The sequence below is a fragment of the Phodopus roborovskii genome, unplaced genomic scaffold (assembly GCF_943737965.1).
Source record: "Phodopus roborovskii unplaced genomic scaffold, PHOROB, whole genome shotgun sequence".
NCBI lineage: Eukaryota > Metazoa > Chordata > Mammalia > Rodentia > Cricetidae > Phodopus > Phodopus roborovskii.
This window is the reverse complement of record NW_026125554.1, coordinates 4,996,391-5,009,644: the sequence shown is the minus strand read 5'-3', so window position 1 is coordinate 5,009,644 and position 13,254 is coordinate 4,996,391. Positions and strand designations below refer to the sequence as shown.

General features: G+C 50.6%; 1 protein-coding gene across 3 annotated transcripts in view; it reads right to left on the bottom strand.

Annotated features, from left to right (window-relative positions):
- Positions 1–13,254, bottom strand: part of Kdm4b (lysine demethylase 4B) — an 81,995-nt gene that overhangs the window by 65,533 nt on the left and 3,208 nt on the right. The gene's annotated exons all lie outside the window — the stretch shown is intronic.

Below are 13,254 nucleotides of genomic sequence, written 5' to 3'. Positions count from 1 at the left end.
CCTCAGCTACACCAAGTCTGAGGTCAGCCTGGATTATTTAACACTCGGTCTTCAAAAGCAGAAAGTGCCTGGCTCCTTCCAAAGCCCTGGCCTGTAGAAGGAGGTAATGGGGCCCTGACAGTGAGCCACCTTCCAGTGTACAGGGACTTAAATGATCAAGCTTAGTAATGGGAAGTGCCACCACAGTGAGGCACTGAGTCCTTGTAATGGGAGCCTGTGGTTGAAGTTACCAACCTGTGACCTCTGTGGCCCCCACCTGTGACTCCTGGGACTTTGTGATGGAACCCTGTAGCTGAGGTCACCAACCTGCAACCTCTGCCTACTATTGCAATGTCCTGAGCTCCAGCTGCCTTCACTGCTGCCTATGTGCCCAGTCCCAGCTGACCACAGCCCTAAGGGAAGCTCACCCTAAATAGTGTGAAGCTGACAACTTCCCTCCCACAACCCACAGCCACACCATGCCCCACCCCCACTGTCACCACGCATCTTCAGGAGACCCTGGGCCAGTCTTTTCAGGTCCAGCACCAGCAAGGACACCTCCTCTGCTGTCTGGAGACTGCCCCACCGCCCCTTGGGGTCCTGTCCTCACCCCTGCCCAGTACAAAGTCACCATTTTCCCCACACCCTCACCCCACATTCTTGCTTCTGGGCCTGCTAGGTACCAAGTTTCCCAGCACCAATTCAAAACCTTCTGTCTGTATGAATAGAGCCACCAACAGAGGATCTGGAAAGATAGCTCAGTGGGGGGAGTGCTTGCTGTGTAACCAGGAAATTGAACTTGAATTCCAGCACCCAGGTAAGGAGCAGCACTCAGCTGTGATGCTGGGGCAGAGGCCACCAGCACAGCAGACTATGATGAGTGCCAGGCTGAGACTCCAGGAAAGGATCTACCCTCCCCAGCTAGTTTGGGGCTCCCTGAACAAGGTGATTCAGCCTGAGCATCCAGACAGGACCAGATGGCTCGGGGTAGCAAAGCTACAAGAATTGAACAATAAGGCTAGGAGCAACTTAGGGGGCCCTGAGATCCAGTCCCAGCACCGATAGCCCTGGCCAAGGGCATTTGAGAGCTATCAGAGTTGAGGTTCCTGAATAGAAGCATGTAGAAGATCTGTGCTAGGGCTAGACCCAGTAGCAGGGAGGGAGTGGGTTTTGTTCAAGAAAAGGTTCTGCAGTCTATGTGGAAAAGTGTGGATTTAGACCTTGACCTCACACCACACACAAAGCTAAGTCTAAATGGTCCAGGCCAAATTTTAAAATCAAACATCAGATTTCTTTTCTTTTTTTCTTTTTTTGGTTATTGGAGACAGGGTTTCTCTGTGTAGCCCTGACTGTCCTGGAACTCACTCTGTAGACCAGGTTGGCCTAAAACTCACAGAGCTCTGCCTGCCTCTGCCTCCCAAGTATTGGGATTAAAGGCATGTGCCACCATTGCCCAGATAAACATCAAATTCTTAGAATACAGATATTTATGGCCTTGAAGCAGATGACTTTTAGACAAGGTGTAAGAGAAAACACACACTGGGCTCTAAACTCAAAGGCTGCCATGATGAAAGGGAGAGACAGTCTGGGAAATATCTGAGAGCCACAGGTCTAAGATCAGCACCCAGAACATATAGTCTTCATCACTCAACAAGAAGACAAGGGGCCAGTATCCAGAATATACAAAGAGCTCACCATTTGTACTGGCTAGTTTCATGTAAACTTGACATAAACTTAGAGGCATCATTTGAAGAAATGTCTCCGTGAGACCAGGCTGTAAGGCATTTTCTCACTTAGTGATCAATGGAGGAGGGTCCAGTCCATGGTAGATGGTGCCACCCCTGGGCTGGTGACCCTGGGTTCTATAGAAAAGCAGGCTGAGCAAGCCAGTAAGCAGCACCCTCCATGGCCTCTGCATCAGCTCCTGCCTCCAGGTTCCTGCCCTGTGTGAGTTCCTACCTTGGCTTCCCTCAGTAATGGACTGTTACCTGGAAGTGTAAACCAAATAAACCCTTTCCTCCCCAAGTTGCTTTGGTCATGGTATTTCATCACAGCAATAGTTACCCTGACTAGGACACTACTCAACAACAAAAAGGGACCAGCTTCAAGAACGTGTAAAGGGCCCTTGACACATAACCAAAGACAAGCCATAAAAAGTCAGGCAAGGTCTGAGCAGACACTTCCTCGGGGACATGCATGGCCAACAGAAGCAGCAGCTTGGCATCACAGCAATGAAACAATCACACCGGGGATGGAGGAGCCTGCTGGAGCTGGCATTGGGCAGACTCCGGTGACTCTGCAAGGATCATGGGGTAGGCGAAGAACTGACAAGCTCGAGTGATGGCCACTGCTCAGCATCACAGCTCTTGTACAGCACTATACTCCAAGCAAAACACCCACCATCTTCACTGGATCACCTGAGCTTGTAGACTCCACTCACAGAGGAGTGAGGAGGGTCATGGAAGCAGCACCTGAGTACCCAGCTGTTCCTTGTAGCCATCTGATGTGACTCTGCCCTAACTGCAGGTGGCCTTGGGAAAGATAAGGTCAGGGGGCTCATCATCCATTAGGGGTGCAGACTATCTAGTATGGGGGCTTTAAGGTCACCCACACTACTGCCCATAACCCCTTACCCTCCCCCATGTTCCTTAAGTAAGCCCAATAGTCAGGTGGAAAGATGGCTCAGTGGCTAAGAGAACTAACCATTCTGGCAGAGGATCACTGTCTGACTCCCAGCACCCCTACGGTGGCTCATAACCATCTGAAACTTCAGTCCCTGGGGATCTGATGGCCTCTTCTGGTTACTGCCCTTCGGTGTGATGTGACAAAGAACCCAGGTACCCAGCACTTGCCCCCAAGTCAGCAGGAGTGGTAGGGGGTTGGCATGGCAGGGAGACACAAGTTGGCCCAGGGCATTGTGAGGGGACAGAGAGACCAGCCCAGGGCATGGTGGGGGCACTGTCCAGGAGAGAGACAAGGCAGGGTGGGCTCACAGTGCCAGGAAGACAAGAGAAGGTGCACTCTGCACCTCGCCCCATGGAGTAGGACCCTTGGCCACACCATTCCAATTTGTCATCACTGAAGATGGACTTCAGATGTGCTTGGAGACCCAGGGCACAGGCAGAGCTTGGCAGGTGGACAGTGAAGACTCCCAGAGCCCCAAGGTCCAGGGTTTAAAGCCAAGGGAGAATAATGTGAGGCTATAGCCTCAGACAATAGGATGGACGCAGATGGCAGGAACAGCTGGGCCACTGATCTCTCAAGGTAAGGCCCTGGCACAGGGTGATACCCAGGAGCCTCTCCACCTTCCCCAAGGGAACTCAAGAATACAGATCCAAGGCCCTGTGTCCCTCAACAGCACACCTACCACTTTCTAGGAGGAAACAAGCTGTCCATCCATCCATAGCCCCACCCCCTTAGATTCTGATGTCACTGTTGTGGTCTAACCCATAATAATCACCTGCCACCTAGACACAATGGGAAATGCACAAGTCACAGCAGAGTCACACAGAGGCCTGAGGAGACAGGCAATCAGGCAGACCTTGGGGACAGATGTCTTAGTGGAGTGAATGAGAGGCAAGCTGCTGTGAGTGCAAATGGGCAAATGTTTTAAATTACTTTTATTACATTTTCATTTTTATTTTCTTATATTTGTTGTTTGTTTGTTTTTCAAGGCAGTGTTTCTCTATGTAACAGTATTGGCTGTCCTGGAACTAACTCTGTAGACCAGGCTGGCCTGGAACTTTCAGAGATCCACCTGTCTCTGTCTCCCAAGTGCTGGGATTAAAGGTGTATGCCACCACTGCCCAGCTCATTTGTTTATCTTATATGTGAGCGTATGTGCAATGGTACAGGTGTGAAGGTCAGAGAACAACCTGAAGAAGTTGGTTCCTGCCATCAAAGAGTCAGGCTTGGCAGCAAGCACCTTACCCATTGAGCCCTCTTGCCAGCCCACAACTTCCTTTTCTCTTTAAGTCAATTGTACTGGTCCCCAGAATTTTGTTACAGCAACAGAAAAGGACTGTAAGAGGAGTGGAATATAGCTCAGGATGATGCATGCCTGTCACCCCCATTCTCAAGGGCTGAGGCAGGGGATCTGAGTTTGAGGACAACTTGGGCTCACAACCAGACCCTGTCACAAATATCAAATTTTAAAGTTTTTAAAACTGCCAAGCATGGCATACCCCTTTAATCCCAGCAACCAGGAGACAGATACAGTTGGATCTCTGTGAGTTCAAGACCCTGTCTTAAAAAAAAAAAAAAAATGAAATAAAGAAAGAAAAGAAAAAAAAAACAGAAAGAGAAAGGAAGAAAATTAAATTAAATTTGGAGGACTGGACTGGAGAGGTAGGTGGCTCAGTGGCTAAGCACACTAGCTGCTCTTCCAGATGTGCCTTAGGTCCCCAGCATGCAGTCAGATGTCTCTTAATACTAGCAGCTCCAGTTCCAGGGGACCTGTCACACTCTCTGGTCTCCATGGACACTGTACTCACACACACATAATGTAATTAAATACTAAAATTTAAAAGTTATTAAGTAAATAAAGACAGTCCAGCAGCTAAAGGCACTTGCTACCAAGCCTGGCATCCTGCATGGTGAGAGATTCCTGCAAGCTGTCCCCTGAGCTCCCACACACACTGAGAAGGACCACCCCCACACACAGAGGGTAAGTAAAGAAATAAACAAATGCAATTTAAGAACTAAATAAAAGTCGGAGGAAAGGTCAAAAGTCCCCTAGAAAATGAATAAATAGCAAACCCAACTTCTTTGGGAAAGACAGGAAGATGGCCTTACTCTGACTTAGTAAGGTGGCTGACTTAGTCCAGACTGTAGGCATGTGAAAGAGTGCAGCACACCCTACTGGTGAGTCGGGGAATGGCATGTGGATAGGGGAGGTGGCAGGTCCTGTGGAGCCTTTGCTGTAGACACTGGGGACACAGGCTGGGCAGAGGACACTGGCTGTCTGCATGGAGGCACAAAAGGCTAGCCTGTGGGCTCCATGCCCAGATGCTGACAGCAGGAGCAGGAAGTTCAAGAGTCAGAGCACCTGAGCTCTAGGGGCAGTGGGCAGGGCAGTGGTAATACTGGTATCAGGCACCTTCCCAACAGATCCAACACTGAACCCTGTTCACCTACCACCTTCCAAAGGCATCAGCAAGCAGAGACTGTGAAGGTGGTGGGGTCCCTGCTTAGACAGGAAGAGGACCAAAGAAATGACTTCATTTCAAGAGAACAGCATGGCCAATACAGCGGACACAACCATAGAACTTGCAAAAGCCAGAGCTGTGTGCCTCAAGACAAACATGAAAGATGTGACTCCTCTAGGAGCTCACAGTACACAGAGTGGATCCCACTGTTATAGGAGCTGGGGACCGAGGGACTCTCCATGGGAACTGCAGGCCCTGGTGTGGACTCACAGCACTGCCGCTGGGAAGAGGGCAGGAAGGGGAGATGGGCAAGTAGGTGGACGAATGGGTGGGTGGGTGGATGGATGGGTGGATGGATGGGTGGATGGGTGGGTGGGTGGGTGGATGGATGGATGGATAGGTGGGTGGATGAATGGGTGGATGGGTGGGTGGGTAGATAGATGGGTGGATGGATAAATGGGTGGATAGATAGGGGTGAGATGGGTTGTGAATAGATGGAAACATGGATGGAAGGACAGGTGTGTAGATAGATAAAATGTCCATTTAGGGCCAGACATTGTGGTGCATGCCTTTAATCCCAGTATTTGGGAGGCAGTGGCAGGTAGAGCTCTGTGAGTAGGCCAGCCTGGTCTACAGAGCTAGTTCCAGGACAGAGAAACCTGTCTCAAAAAAAAAAAAAAAAAAAAAAAAAAAAAAAAAAAAAAAAAGAAAGAAAGAAAGAAAGAAAAAGAAAAAAGAAAAGAAAAAGGGAAGGAAGGAAGGAAGAAAGAAAATGTCCACCTAGATTAGCTGTACATACAGACATGTCCCCCAGTTTGGAACTAGAAGCAACCACAGCCCTGAGAAAGACATCACAAGGCTCAGCTCCTAGGAGGACCATCTGGGAATCCACCTCAGGGCAACAGGTGAGGCAGTACTGACAGCAAGATGGCTGGTGAGCCCTGCACACAGGGATGGCATGGAGGAGGGGAAGTCACCAATGACCCAGGGAGGAGAAACTGCTGCACCTCAGAATGGAAAGCAGGTAACAAACAGATGGGCACAGAACAATGGCACGAGGAGCCCTTCTCTCTCCACAGCTTTCCTGGGTAGAAACTGGCAGTAAGCTCTCATAGTTCACATATCTCCCTCAAGATTCCTATGGAACATGGTTAGCATGGAGGCCACACCTCTGCATTAATCAGAGTTCATGTCACCCCAAACAGGATGAATCCACACCAGGGCCTCTGCACTCACACTACAAGGACACAGTAGCACTTCTGCCACATCATCTGGGTCCTGACCCACACAGGCTTAAGGCACTGTTCCCAGTAAGAAAGGAATAACAGGGCATACACCACATGGACCCTGGATTCTCTTTCTACTGACGGGCTACCACAGAGTCAAGTTGGGGCCTATCAGTGCCACGAGTGACAGATCTAAGAACTTGGTCAGAAGAGTACCAGCCTGGAGGGAGGATGCACTCAATATTAGAGATACCAAAGACTGCCCACAGTTGCCTGAAGTGGCTTGGATAAAGAGCAAAGAGAAAGGATAGCCTAACATTCGCAAGGTGGCCCAATGTGGGGGCCTCAGGCAATGTGACCCACATGTGCCTGTACCCCAGAGCTGTGGGGAGACAAAAACAGGTTTTGCTTGCTGGCGCGTAGCCCAACCTGGCAGGTAACCTTCCAGTTCATGAAGCCTTACCTCAGAGACTAAGGCAGAGAACAAGAATGGGAGCACAAATCCGCACACTGACCCTGCCACGAACACACATGAGTGAGCACACACATTCAAAGTCACACACACACACTCATTCAGGCAAATAATCAGTGCAATTAAATAACACCAATCAAGCCAGGGGGACTTGCCTAGGACAAACGTAAGAATGGCCAGCCAACTGGGAAGTGGTGGCACAAACCTTTAATCCCAGCACTTGTAAGGCAGAGGCAGGAGAATCTCTGTGAGTTTGAGACCAGTCTAGTCTATAGAGGGAGTTCCAGAATAGCCAGAGATGTACACAGAGAAATCCTGTCTTGAAGAAAAAAAAAAAAAGAATAACCAGTGCCAGTCACAAGCCCTAGGACCCCCTGCAGCAGTGGACTCCCTCCACAGGCATACCGATATGTATATACACATAAAATAAACACACTAAAATTTTAAAAAAACAAAAAAACACAATAAAATGAAAACTAAGTCAATGCTGGAATATGGTCAGCCTTGCAGAAAGCCAGGGCTTCCCAGCACTACCAGCTCAGAGGGGAGCAGACTAGTGAGAGCCACCTATCTGTCCCTCTCCAGCACCCCAGCACCACAGGCAAGATACACACAAGCCTCCTGCACACACTACTGGCCTCTGGGTACACTCTTGGCTACTGAGTACCAGGCTTGGCCAGCATCTGTCTACTGACCCATGAGCTAGCCCTTCATCAGACACCGTAACAAGTGTCTAAAAGACCAAAGATGAAGTTGGATGCTCCTGCCATCCCTGGGTTCACTAAGCCCAGTGGTCTAGGACAGGTTCCTTCATCTGCTACAGCCTTCTCTGGCTGAGGGACAGCCTTCAAAGCTCAGAGCAGGGTAGCTAGCAAGTTCAGTCAATACACACATGCACACACACATGCACACATACATGAACATGCGCACACACTCACATGCGCATGGATACATATGCACACACACACAGACACATGCACACATACATGGACATGCGCACATACACAGATGCTGCCTGCCCAGCACCACAACCATCTAAAGCAGACACCATCACTACACTTGCCCAAGGCCACCCAGAAGTGGGGAGGTGTAGAGGGGACAGGAAACAATGACGTGGGTGGAAATGTTGAGAACAAAGGTCCCAGCCCTCAGAAGAGCAAGGAGGAGGCACTGCCACTCCTGTCACCTCACTAAGAAAGTCATGGAGTTGGAGGAGGATACATTCTGTGATGCACCTTAAACCTTCCCAACAGCTCAGGAAAGTAACAGTGAGAGCTGGGGGGAAAGTGATGCAAAATGACAAAGCAAAGGTCTGATGCCCATGTAGTCAGGGACATCACTGACTGCCATGAATTGGACAGGAAATGCTGATGGCCCAGGGATTCCTTTCCCCTCCCCCACAGGGCTCTCAGCCTCCACCCCAACCCTGTCCTGAGGCAGTGCAGGACACATGCAAAGGCTGCCACACAACACAAGTGCCAGGCTCACCAGCACTGCCAAGGGCTCTTCTGCCATCTCAGGACCATCACCCTGACACTTCCCAAGGCTGACCATGACAGCTGTGAGCCTTGGGCACATTGTAGGATCACAACCCCAGAGCTTGGGAGTCTCTGAAGGACACCCAGTGCAGGGGCAGTGCCCAGGAGGCCCCCAGTCAGTACCCCCTGGTGCCTGCCCCCTCCACACACAGACACATACACACACTATGCTAACGCCCCAGCACCTGGCCTGATACCTGAGGACTCATCTCAGGAAACAAACTCTGCAGCTTTTTTTTCTTTTTTTCTTTTCTTTTCTTTTTTTGGTTTTTCAACACAGGATTTCTCTATAGCTTTGGAGACTGTCTAGAACTCACTCAGTAGACCAGGCTGTCCCCAAACTCACAGAGATCTTCCTGTTTCTGCCTCCCGAGTGCTGGGATTAGAGGCGTATACCACCACCGTCAAGCCAAAATACTTTTATATATTATAAATTTTCTACTAGACACTGTTTCTCTGTGTTGTTTTGAAACTCTCTCTGTAGACCAGGCTGACCTCAAACTCACACAGATCCACCTGTCTCTCTGCCTCCCAAGTGCTGGGATTAAAGGCCTGTGCCACCACTGCCCTGCAACAATTTTTTGTTTTGTTTTGTTTTGTTTTTTTGAGACAGGGTTTCTCTGTGTAGCTTTGGAGCCTGTCCTGGAACTAGCTCTGTAGACCAGGCTGGCCTGGAACTCTCAGAGATCCGCCTGCCTCTGCCTCCCGAGTGCTGGTTTTAAAGGCATGTGACATAATGCCCGGCTCTATTTTTATTATTTATTTTGGGGGAAGTCATGCACATGGAAGTCAGAGGACAACTGGCAAGGACTGGTTCTCCTTCCACCCTGTGGGTCGTGGGAATTGAGCTTGGGTAGTCAGGCTTCAAAGCAACCCCTTTACCTGCTGAGCCTTACACTGTCACCAGGTTTTCATGCCACACTTTCTGGGATGTAGGGGAACAGGCCTAGTGTGCTGGGGCTGGTACTCACCCCTGGTTCATGCCCTCATGCCTCTAAGCAGCTGGTGACAGCCGGGTGACTGCAGCCATGCTCAGGCCTCAAGCACAGCACATAGGCAATGCTCCCTCCCACATGCTGGAGGGATGGCTCAGTGAGTGGTTAGAGAGCACTGGCTGCCCTTGCAAAGGACCCAGATTCAGTTCCCAGAACCCCCAAGCCAGCTCACAACCCTGGGGATCTAACGCTCTCTCCTGGCATCAGCAGGCACTGCACAGACACACAGGAAAAACAGCCAGACACATGAAATAAGTAAAAAAAAAAATTTACAAAGCAACATGGAATAAGATACTATGACTGCTGGCAGCTTGAACTGAAGCTTTTACCCTCTACCGTGGCTCAGAAATGTGAGGGCTTGCAAGAGGGCTCAGCAGGTAAAGGTGATTGCTGCCAAGCCTGACCCCCAGACCACCACATGTGTGCTGTAGCAAACTCCCTGCCCCCCCCAATAGATATTATTTAAAAACACATACACACATTCATGGCAGGCAGCAGTGGCACACACCTTTAATCTCAGCACTTGGGAGGCAAAGGCAAGTGGATCTCTGAGTTCTGAGGCCAGCCTGGTCAGTACAGCTTGAGTTCTAGCTCCATAACTACTGGGAAACCCTATCTTGAAAACCCCCAAAATTAATTAATTAATTAATTAAATCCAAAATTAACCATTTCCTAAAGCAAGCTTCCTGGGGCATGTGCAAGAAGCCAGAGCTTGCTAGGTCTACAGTGGAGTCATATTAGTGGAAGAAGACCCAGAGATGCCAGATAGGCTACAACAGGGTCATTGTCATGCAGCTGGCAGACCTCCAGGTACTGTGTCTAACCACTGAGCCATCCCTCCAACATGGGAGAGGGAGCAGAAGCCCTTCACTGCCTGTAAGGCTGAATGCTCCTGAAAGAAACCTACTGCCCATCTCCATGGGGCCCTGGCACTATGGGCTCCAGAGACCAAGAGATACCCCACAGTCTATTGCCATGCCTCCTCCTGGTCTGCCTCTCAGCCTCCAAGGCTATGACCCCAGCATCCCTTCCCATCCTCTACCCATTATCACCCAGGATAGATAGGTATGGCCCCAAGGGTGCACCTCTAAGAAACTACAACATCCCCCAGGCCAGCTGCCCCTGTCCTGTTCACCCACAGTGCCAAAACAACCTTTGCACATCGGGCTCCACTCATTGGCTGCTGCTGCGCATGCCCCAGTCACACTCAGCCCAACTACACAGAGGGAGCAGGAACAGCATGCCACCCCGGGGGCTGCCACCACTCCAGGTGGCCATGCCAACCAGCTGCAGCCAATCATCTGGTAGAGAGCCACAGAGACAGGCAGAAGCAGCACACCCGAGCCCGAAGGGTTCCTTGTGCCAAGTAAGGCCACTAATATCTCTGGCTTAGGATGTTGGGGCCCCCACTGCAGCCGAGAAGCATGGCAGGGGGTCCCTTCAGGCCCCCAAGGTACCAGTATTCTCTAAGAGGGTGGTTTTAAATTCCTGGGGCTCTGTTCCAACAGTAGTCACAGTCCCTGTTCCTGTGCCACCACACCTTCCCTGAGATAGTGGCACAAAGAGACCCCTCATGTCTGACCCTCTCTAATTGAAGAGACTATAAAGGAATCTCATGGAGAAGACACAAAAGTTTAAGGGAGCTGCTGAGCCTACTGGGCTGGCTAGTCCCAGCTGCCCCTTCCCTCTCACCATGTCCAAGGGTCCCTGGCACATCCCCCACCCAAGAAGACTTCTGCCAGCTCTGTGGTCATAGGAGACTCCAGGGACCCACTACCCCACAGCCCTCTTCCAAGGAATCACCTGGCTCCATGCCCCATCCCCTGGGATAGGGCTAGCCTTGGAACCAGAGGGGCCCAGTGCCTGGAGCTACCCTGGAAAAGCACTGTGGCTGGAGTCTGCCCTGGAGTTCTGCCCACCTGCAGCATGATTTACAAACTCACTCTTCCTCCACTATCTAGGGACAACAACCAGCCTGGCACTTGGGTATCAGTAAGAGGCACAGCCTGGGCCAGGATGGCCAGGATAAAGCATTTGCTGTGCAAGCATGAGGACATGGATTTGAATCCCCAGAAATCATAACAAAGCCAGGCATGCAATCCCAGTACTATGGAGGGGGAGGCAGGAAGATCTCCAGGGGCAAGAGAGACAACTCAGTAGGTAGATAAAGTGATTGCTGTACAAGTGTGTGGAGCTGAGTTCAAACCCCCAGAAAGTCAGGTGTGGGACAGAGACAAAAGCTAGAAGGCTAGCTGCCCTGGTGTATGCACTGGGAGATAAGAGGTTCTGTCCCAAGACAGTGGAAGCAAGGATCCACACCTAAAGTTGTCCTGACACACACACACACACACACACACACACACAGATTTAAAAAACAAAAAAGACCATGGGGCCCACAGGGCATGGGTGGCTTGGCAGGGACTTGTCCCCAAAGCTGTGTGGGCATATGCTACGGGGGAGGGAAAGGGAAGGGGGGCAGACAGACACAGCAAAAGTGAAATCTGTGAACATGGGTTAGACAGGATTGTGGCAGGCACCCAGGACAGTGGCCCTCACCCAGAGCAGCAGTGGAAGTCACCTCTCCTGCTAGGTGGCAGCAGAAGCTATCTCTAAGGGTGATTGCTTTCTTCCTACAGCCATTAGCACTGACTCAGAGAGAGGCTGGGGTGCTTATAACATGTCACCCAGGGGAGGGGGATCCCATGATGCCCAAAGCTAGGTATGTGCAGGGCTCTTGTGCTCTTACACCACAGGAATTGTGAGGAGAGGCAACAACCCAAACTAGGAAGCTATACCCTTGTTGTCATCTGTCTGGTCCTGGAATGAACCCAGGACCTCACATGTAGGAGGTGAGCACTCACTGAGCCTCACCCCACACTAGCCTTATTTCTTTGTGGCTATTGGGGGGGGGGGGTTGGTGGTGGTGGTAGGTTTTTCTGTTTGTTTGTTTTGGTAGGGAGTATTGTGCATGTGTGGTAGAAGCCAGAGGTCAATATGGGTGTCCTCCATCACCCTCATCCTTATTTTCCTGGGCTCTGCTGAAAATGGAGCTCACCATTTACCATTTGACCTAGACTGGCTGCCCTGAAGCTCTCCTGTCTGCACCTCCCCATGGGTGCATGCTGGGCTGCAGGAACTGCAATGGCTGGCTCTTATGTGAGTGCTCATATCTGAACTTGGGCATGAGCTTGCACAGCAACAGCTCCCATCCACTGAGCCCTTTTCCTACCTTGGCTTTGTGGCTGTTTCAAGACAGAGTCTCTCTATGTATCCCAGGCTAGCATGGGACTCTCCGTCCTCCTGCCTCCACCTCCTCAGGGCTGGGATTCACACCCAGTTGGAACCCAATGCTGAGCACATGCTTAGGCATGCACTGTGCTCACCAAGCCCCAAAGCTTCATTTTTTAGTAGACTTTACTTTTCTGGAGTGGCCTTGGGTAGTAATGTCTCATGCTCTCCTGCCCCCACTGGGAAGGACACAGCAGGTGGTAAAATGACTAGAGGATCCCAGAGCAGACCACACCCAATGGGGGTGATAGAAAACCAACTCATCTGACCCTTTTTTTTTTTTTCAAGACAAGGTTTCTCTGTGGTTTTGGAGGCCATCCTGGAACTAGCTCTGTTCACCAGGCTGATCTCAAACTCACAGAGATCCGCCTGCCTCTGCCTCCTAAATGCTGGGATTAAAGGTGTGTACCACCACTGCCCAGCCTGAGACATCTTTTTAAAAATCAGTTCGTTACTTTAAGATCTTTTTTTGTGGTATTGGGGTGGAGCCATGGTGTCCTGCCTGGCTAGACACTACTTTTAAGGCTTAGCAAGTCACTGGGTCCTTGTCACCCTCTCTGAAACAGCCAGCACAGGAGCACCCCATAAATTCAGGGACATCACTGTGAA